General features: G+C 34.6%; 1 pseudogene; it reads left to right on the top strand.

Moving 5' to 3' along the window:
- The first annotated feature begins 1,267 nt into the window (after nucleotides 1-1,267).
- LOC139842249 (SPX domain-containing protein 1-like) lies at nucleotides 1,268-4,940 on the top strand (annotated as a pseudogene).
- Nucleotides 4,941-9,836: the final 4,896 nt, after the last annotated feature.

The raw sequence follows: 9,836 nt of genomic DNA, 5'->3' as shown, positions 1-9,836 counted from the left end.
AGGCCTGTGATTTTTCTCCTGTTTTGAAGTTTCCACGTTAAATTCTTGTGTTGTGGATTGTTCTTATTTCTTTACTATTTTTCATTGGGCGTTAGTTGGGAATTAGTGAGGCCGTAATTTCCCAACAATTAGTTTATGATATCCATTAATATTACATGATCAGAATCATAAGCATTTTTTTTTTTTTTTATTTTTTTTTTTTTTAAGCATTAGCATTAATCTTTAGGTTAAATTCAAGAGGAGCAGAAGCAAGCTTACTTTCGAACAATCCAAACTCAATTATTAACTCAAAATAATATTTTCTTTAATATAACCAAACACTTTCATTAACCTTTAAAACTCGAGTTCCTAAAATATATTTAAGCAATCTTTGCTTTGAAATTTTGTTTTTAAAAACATTTTAAAATTATCAATTTATGTGTCATCATTTCCTTTTATTACAAATTACAATATCATCAACATAAACAACAAAATTAGTTTCAAAATTTTTAACAAAATTTTGTACAGCAACCAATAGCATAACTCATCTGCACCACTCTACTAATTTTGTTACACTAAAACACTTCAAACCTACACAGTACTCAACCCATAACTAAATACAAAATAAAAAACTGAGAATAAACATATAGTTAACATAATGTTACACACTTTGCACAAACCTTAGCCGCATATAATCGATGTTTTTCATTTCCAATCAATCCTAACACGAATAACAACTCTAGATGTCGATCAAATTTATTGTACATTTGAGACTTCGATTCCGAAAGTTAACGTTTATTCGATTAAACATTTTTTTAGTGAATTATGTCTCTAAATTTAAGTATAACGTTTGTTCTAAGGTCCGCTTACTACCGCACTTTCTTCATTGTTTTTGCTTCGTTATATACGACAAATTAAACTTTGTAATTTGGATAAATAAAATACCAGTAGTATAAATTGACCATTAGATTTTGTTGACATGTGTACGTAATTATAATTACATCATTTATATCAAGACTCTATCTCTGTTATTCATCATGTTTGTTTAAAAAAAGTTGGCCGGTTAAACGATGTTAACATGGAGAATATTCATCACGAAAGCAGAATATACTCCTCGATGTTTACAATTTAAGGTATTTAATAACAGGTTTATCATAGTATATACTCCATAATTGTGTTTCGACACATTATTATTTTTATTTCTATTAAATTAAATACAGAGTAACAATATAAGTTTTATTGTTATTATTATATCAATCAATATCAAAGCAATATCAATATCAACAAGATGCAGTTTCGAAAGCTTTTGAAGAAGTTGATCGATGATATGTTGCCTGAATGGAGGGATAAGTTTTTATGTTACAAAGATTTAAAGAAGCAACTAAAACGGATTTATTTTAAAGATGGTGGTGGTAATAAAAGGATTAAATTGATTGATCCCATGATAATAATGGAGAATGAGGTTGCTAATTTTGTCAAATTGTGCCAAGAAGAAACTGATAAATTCAATGATTTTGTTCTTGAGAAACAAGAGTGGTATATTATCAAAATTGAGGTAATTTTTAATTTGATTTATACGAATATATGATTATATTTCCATTTATTGTAAAGTTGTCCATTCTGAAACTTTTATTTATGGTTAGTTCAAATTAGGTTGTTAAAATAAGTACTGTTTTTTTTATGACAGCTCTAAGAGTTTTCTCTAATAAATAAATGATGCGAAACATAGTAGTACACTTGTTGTTTAATGGTAGTTTTTTCTTGAAAAGTGGGCGATTATCTTAAATATACAAACCAATAATGCGTGTAGGGATGGCCAAATGACCCGTACCCGATGGTGAAAACCGAAACCCGTTATAATTGGGTCGGGTGCAACCCGAGTCCGCCGGGTCATGAGGCGTGTATGGGGATGGTTACAAAAAAAAAAAAAATCGGGTTCGGGTATGGTTTTGGATACAAACCCGTATACCCGACTCGCATACCCGTATACCCGGTCCGAGGAATTTTAATAATAATTTTTATGTAAAATTTTAGTATTAGTATTATATTGTAAATGTATGAAAGATTTCTCTTATTTGTTTTGAAAACGAGTATAATTTTATTCAATATAATCATATACAAGAAGTTTTCGAGATGTAATATTTTATATACTTTATTTATTTGAGTATTTTATAAACTCTTCAATCAATTTTTTGTATGTGATATTTATAATAATTTAAACATGAAGTGATTAAGTTATTTTTGGATATTATGATTTGGTAAGTTATTGAAAAATAAATACCGAATGACTAATCGGGTATACCCGTTTACCCGTGGGGAAACCCGAAACCCGATAGTATGTAAGTAAATGGGAACCCGACGGGTTTCAGGCCGTGTTTGGGGCGGGTTTCTTAATCGGGTTTTGGTCCGGGATTACCTAAACCCGACCCGATTCATCCATAAATGCGTGTTCGAATTCCTTAATGACAGCCTTTAGAGCCGTGATTAGAAAAAGTTCTTAAAATAAATAATTTTATGGAACTTTTGTTCGTTGTCAGAGTGTCAGGTCAAGATGAACTATTAAAGTTATAAAATTTGAACAACTCAAATACTTTTTGAAAATCAAAAACAGGAAATGTCGGATAAGAAAGTGTATCTCAACGGTAACTTAACGGCTGGATTAAATATGATATAAATGCAATGGTTATTCTCATGTTGACCATGAGACTAGTCGGGAGTTGCGGGTCAAACCTTCACTCTCTGGCCCCGACTCCCACTTCGTTGCCGCCTTTTGTAGCGTGGGTGGCGTGAATTTCAAATATTTTTTTAGATTCTAATGGTTAGTTAAAAATAATAATTTTTAACGAATCTTTTTTATTTTTTTACATAATCTTCTTCTATAAATACAAGTTTCAACTCTTCACTCAAATCTCACCATATACAACAATTTACTTTAATTTTTACTTTTTACTTTTCTTTTTTAATTGAAAAATAGACACTTTGATTTATGTTGACTCTCCACATTGTTCAGGATAGTCAATCACGCGAGACATTATCATTGAGGTCTTCAATACTGTGCTCTAAAGGCTACTAGATGGCCGGTTTTACTTTTTTCTAAAGTAAAAGGCAAGATGATTTAATAATTTAAAAGTTCACTCTTCACAAATCTTATTCTTTAAATATTAATATTGATATTGATATTATTATTATTATTATATTATTATATATTATATAGTATGGAAATAACGTTCTACGTAGTATATATGATAAAGTGATGATGTGGATGTTTGTTTGGTTGTTTTTTCATTGTGTCACATGAAACTAGTCATACTAGTCATAAGTCAACCTCTTTATGTTATAAACTTTTTTGAATATAGTTTAGTATACATTTGACACGTCTGGTGAACTTTGAGGTGTAACGGGATAAGAAGTAAGCAGAGTTGGGTTGTGTTTGTTTGGTGGTGAATGGAAGTGTTGAATTGGTTAACATTTAGCATGTTTGATTTGTATAACTAAATAAGCAGTTAGTGCTGAACGAGGGAAAAAAACACTGAAGGGTTCACCTTGTAGAATCTCTCATAATCGTACAGAATCACACATGTGATTCTTTCCATTTAAATTGAAAACCAAATCGAATCTAAATCGAGAAAAACCGAACCAAATTTGAATTGGGTTCGAATAATAATTCGGTTTCAATTCGTTTTTTTTTTTTTGAATTTGGTTAAATCGAAAACCAAATTTTGACTAATACCGAGTAATAAAATATTAAATTATTAATTTATATAGGCCAAAAATCAATTTAAAAATCCAAAATTGAAAAACCAAAGTCAATTTTTATGTTTAATTTGATTAAATTGTGATTCTTTCGGTATTAACCGAACCGAACCGAACCGAACTCAAAATCGGTTTCGTTCCGGTTTAAGTTTCGGTTTTGAAGTTGAATTAGGCTTTAGTTCGGTTTTCAGTTTTGGTGCCAAAAGTTTCAAAACCGAGAAAATCGAACGGATGAACACTCCTAGTAGGATGTGTGCATTCTGACTGTTTCTAAAAAGAGTCTTCAAATAAGCACACAAATCATGTTAAGTACTACAAATCTAGCTTGCATACTAATGCAAATTGTTTCATGAATTATAGGTTCTAGAATGTAACTTAGTTGCAGCCAAGGATTCAACACAAGAGTTGATGAAAGTTGGTAGAGAATTGGTAAATTTACACGGAGAAATAGTTCTCTTGTTAAATTACAGTGCACTTAATTATACAGGTGTTCGCCTCTTTACTTTCTATACAAATAGTCAACTTACACGACCCGTCCATTTTGTCACTCTAATCGATACTTACAAAACTGTTTGTTATGCCCAGGGATTTACACACAACTCACAATCTCAATTAAGTTAACTAAAAGGGTTTCTTAATTTTGCAGGATTAGTGAAGATACTAAAGAAACACGATAAATTAAGTGGTGCACTTGTTCGTTTGCCATTCATCCAAAAAGTTCTAAACGAACCATTTTACAAAACAGATGTACTAAACAATCTCATCAAGAAATGCGAGACTATGCTCGACTTCATTTTTTCCATTAACGAACGACCATCATTAACCCAATCTACATCACCAAACTTGAAAGAAGAAGAATCGTTCTCTGAACCCAAAGAAACGGCTTCTACAATTAAAGTTCCTGAAGAACTCGCTGACATCAAGAACCTAGAGAACACTTACATGAGACTTACGCTTTCGGCTTTAACAGTTTTGAAAGAGATTCGAAGCGGAAGCTCCACCATAAACATGTTTTCACTACCTCCAATGCCATAAAGCAAGAAACACATGACTATATGTAGCAACTTTCTCTTTAATATGTTTTTTGCAATGAACTTTTGTTGTTTATATGAAATGTTGATTACTATTTGGCGATGTACAAATCAGAATCGAGCCGATCTTTACCCGGAGTAAGTATAAACCTAAAAGGATTAAAGTTTTCAGCTTAATATGAAGTGTGCCAAAACTTGTACACACAAAAATGAAAAATCTACTCTAATTTTTGCTCCACTCTTTCAATGCTTGTTTGACTTTTTTTAACTTGTTTCGGAAGACACAATCAAGCCTATTGCCATCTACAATGAGAAACCTATCTAATTTGCTAAACTTCAACCCATTATCACAGATTCTCGTGAATTTCTTACCTCCTATCGGAACATCAACTAGGTGTGTATTGTCAATAAATTCGTTGAACCACTTGGCCCGTCTTTCGATGAACTCACAATTTTTCCTCCCACTTTCATTTCTTACTTCATTGAAATCGCAGCATAACACCCATACCGCGTCGTGAGAACCTAGAAATGTTTCAAGACTCGACCACATAATTAACTTGTTAGCGTCATCATGAGGGCCATAAATGTTGACAATATAGGTAAGATCATCCCGCCCTCTCCATCTACCCGCAATTGCAATAAAAAAATCATTAAAGAATGATTGTTCCACCACAAATTCATTTTTATTCCATATTGTCAAAAACCCACCCGAGTTCCCGATTTTTTCCTTTTGAATGTAATCAAAATCATTAGAACCACATAAAGCACTAATCCACTTATTATCAACATTATTCAGTCTAGTTTCTTGGAGAGCAACAACACATGGGTTCTCACGAAATAAAAGTCTCCTACATTCACCAATTTTGCTATGTTTACCCGTCCCAAACTCACGAATATTAAGACATAGAATCTTCATAATAAAATGAACAAAAACGATAAACACAAAACGGGAGACGAAACTTAAACCTGATGGTTGTCGTCCCACACTAAGCCTATGCGATTACCAAATTCTCCAAGTTCCACACTTCTTTCTGAGCTTTGAGAGTTATCGCCACAACCATCTAAATTCACTGATCTTGTATGCTTCGATTTTACCTTAGAGACTTTAGTACCGTTTTTCTTTGAGTCGGCTTTTTTCCTCTTTTCTTCTTTATGTTGGGATCGTGCTAAACACTTTGCTCTCATGATCATGGATGAAGCCCTCCAATTCCCGATTATTGAAGGTTTATCATTAGCCTTGGACTTACTTTTATTAGGTGCTTCTATGTTAATCTCATCTTCTCTGACTCCCACGAAATCATTATCAGAATAGTAGTCATCTTCGTCACTCGTTACAATTTTTTTCGCCTTCCTTTTCTTTTTCCTGCTTTTAACTGAGTCAACGCTTTGGTTTGAAGAACTTCCATAGTTTGATTCTTTAGAATCAGGTACCATTTCAACCCTACTCGTGTCTGTTGTTTTGAAGGTGTTTTCAATTGATTTGCTCGATGCCCCCTGGAAGTCAGATACAGATTCATTCCCATCATCCTTATTACTATTACCCTTGACCCTAACCCGTTTAATCTCCCCTGGCCCATTATCGTTATTATCGTTCAGTCCAATCCCTTCATCTGATTTTAAAATTGCAGGCCCAATGTCATTCTCAGCCAAAACTTTGTTACAATTGCCATTGGGCTTTATCTGGCCATTATGGCCCAAATTTGCCTCGTCTAAATCCAAGTTCACAGGCCCAATTATGTTATTAGCCCTTTTGGCTGACATTGAATCCACGTATTCCCCATCATCCCAGCCGTTACCTTTTGATTTACTAGGGTTTGGGGATTCCAAATTTTGAGCATTGGAACTGCACTCGACGGTTGGCAACCCAAAAACCTTTTGCACGTCTTCACTACAGAAAACCTTGGAACCTGCATGATTATGCTTTTTATTTCCACTGCTCCCCACGTGAACCGATGCTTTATCTTCTTTTGATTTTTCCGTTGACCGCTGGCCTGCCACCTTCTCCCTCGCCGGAATATTTGCCGGAATATCTTCTTCATTATCATCAATATCATCATTATCCGAAACAGAAAAGTCAGAACCCTTGTCTTCTTCATCGTCATCAACCGACTCACCATCTTCACTCCATTCACTTTCTTGATCGCCATCCATGTCAATTTCAATATAATCACTAATCTCTTCAATGACTTTGACATAGAAGATGCTACTACCTATTCTGAGTTTTACGGTTTCATTAATCGGACTAATGCCCCACGATTTTATCATGACCCTTCCAGCAATCAAGTTCTGATGGCCTTCAAAAGAGCAATTGCTCGTTTCAAGTATTTGGCCCCACCATCCAGCAATCTTGCGAAAAATTTTCTCCTTCCAGTGCTTGACAGGAACTCCAATAATGTTTAACCATGTAAGCCTGCTTGACAAAAGATAGTGACTATCTCCCCCATATTTTATGTTACCCATCCATTTAGATAAGCAATGGTTTTCGCTATGGACGAATCTATCCACCTTGACCCTGTCGTTGAGCACTATCATCATGCTGAGGCCCCCCAGATACTTTAGTTCAAAGTTTTGTAGCCCTTCACCTTCACAAATCGATCTAAAATTGGCTAAAAATTCTAGCTTCTTTACTTCCCCTACGAATGAGCTTTTCAATAAGGAGCTATTGTCTTCTTCATCGAAATCAATAATGACCTCTCTCTCCTTGTCTCTAACAGATTCTTCAGGCTTCTTATTTTCTTTAAATTCCTTATTTTTATTTAAGAATTCGCGAAGGTCCTTGCCTTTCATCTTGGAGTTTGCTTCGTTTACCTTAGGCCATTCATCTCCGTTCAAACCATCACCTAAACATCGTTCATCCTTACGTTTCCAGACGAATGTTGATGCAGGTCTGCTACTTTGTCCTCTTTCATTCGAGTCATTACCCGTCCATTTCTTTGGGTGGTTACATCTTGTGTTATCCTCCTGACCCCCTATCTTACTCTTCCTGTCAATAGCCTTGAATACCCTAAGCATAATCCCATCATTCGAATCTCCCTCAGTTTGTACAGCATTCTTTCATCGTCTTCAACATCCCCAAACCTAACGAAAGCGAATCTCCTCCCATTCTTTAGTCGTTTCCTAACCATATACACATCCCTCACTTGGCCATAATTTTTGAACATCCTCCATAATTCTTCAACTTTCCACTCATCCGGGAAATTGAAAAACATGAAAGATTTGAGATGATTTCCGATTAACCTCTTGCTGTTGTCGAACCCGTTGTAGTTATCACTATAGAAATCTTTAACCCTATTCGTGCCCATAAATCTTTTTTTTCTCACCTCTTGCCACACTCTCTCACCGCTCCCATTTTCTCTCTCTAGACACACTCTCTCTCTCACACACACATGTTTTTATTCGTGTAATAATACTTAAAGTAGCACCAAAAGATTTTTTCTTAAAAAAGGAAAATAATATTACTAAAAACACAATATCTAACTAATTTGACTGACTTTTTGAACACAATGCTAAATGCTTATGTGAAACAAGATAAGGCTATAGATTCGTGGACTGGAACCTAGCGGGGAACGGGTTATTTACAACAAAAAAGTTAGCTAGTATCATCGATGAGAAAATTCTCGATAATGGGTCGAATGCGCGAGGTGAAAATTCTTAAAAAATCGTTTGGTCCCTAGCAAAGTGGCAATCTTCATATGGAGGGCGCTAAAAAGACGGATCCCGGTACGTGTCGAACTTGATAAAAGAGTCATAGACTTGGATTCCGTTAGGTGTCCTTCATGTGACGATGATGTCGAAACTATTGAGCATACTTTGATCTTTTGTCGTCATGCAATGGATATTTGGGTTCGCGTTTACAAATGGTGGGGCCTAGGAGCGGTTTCAAACTTGAGTATAAGCGAATTATTCCGTGGTAATTGTAATCGTTCCTTAACTCCACTATGGGCGGGTATATGGCAATCTATCGAGTGGACGTGCGGTTATTTGATTTGGAAGAATCGTAATCAAAAGGTGTTCTCTAATTCCTCATGGTGCGGATCTACGGGGTTAATGGAAATTCAACTTAAGTCCTTTGAATGGATCTCTAATCGGATTAAAAGTCGAAGACTTAATTGGCTAGGTTGGATCTCGGATCCATGGTCTTGTCTTGTGTAGCATAGCTTTAGTAGTTGCTATCTCCGCAACTTAGTCTTGTCATGTTGTATTGCGACGGCTCTCTTTAGTTGGTTGTCGATTGTGGATAGTTGTACGGGTTTCCCCCCTTAGTGGGCTTGTGTTAATTATATTTGATTTCCGAAAAGAAAAAAAAAAATTGAAAAATCTACCACTCTGTCACTTCCTGGATTACATAATTACAGTTTTGTTGTGTTTTATTTTTTGTTTTTGGGTGGTGATTTATTCACCATCAAAATTAATCATACTATTAATTTTGCATTACTTTATCGAATGTACGATTCTTAAAGCAAGATTAGTAATGGATACTTAAGTTTTGGTGATGTAACAAATTACTTTTTTAAAGTAGCAAACATAATCATCAAGTTTCTTTGTGCACTTTAGACACATTATTATAAAAGTCAAAAGTGGTACTAAGGGTTAGATGCTTAAATTTAATACCTACTTTCCACTTTGTTCTTTTTTATTGATCAAGCTAAATATGATTTGAGTACAACTTGTGGGGAAATACCGCTTTACTCTCAAAAAAAAAATAAATGTGGGTAATTGTAACAACCCAACCCAATATCCAAACGAATACGCGAAGAATTTTTTTTTTTTTTTTAATAAAGAACAGTGCGCGGCGCGCACAGGTCATTCCAGCTTCTGTCCGGTTTGGTCATTTTTCAAATAAAGATCTCCCACTTCCCGACATATTTAGACGAAATGTTTTTCACAACATGTTCAAATATGTAAAACTAACACATTTCAATGATAAAACAAGTTTTACGAACCCGGGCTCACATATGGCCGAAATACGAGTTTCGTACAAAATATATAAGTTTCAACCGAATTAGTTTAAATTCCAAACAACACTAGAGCATGATGTTTGGGGGTTAAACTACTTAAATCTCGGTCAACTCC

Source organism: Rutidosis leptorrhynchoides, chromosome 4 (assembly GCF_046630445.1).
Source record: "Rutidosis leptorrhynchoides isolate AG116_Rl617_1_P2 chromosome 4, CSIRO_AGI_Rlap_v1, whole genome shotgun sequence".
NCBI classification, from domain to species: Eukaryota; Viridiplantae; Streptophyta; class Magnoliopsida; order Asterales; family Asteraceae; genus Rutidosis; species Rutidosis leptorrhynchoides.
This window is presented reverse-complemented; position numbering and strand designations above follow the sequence as displayed.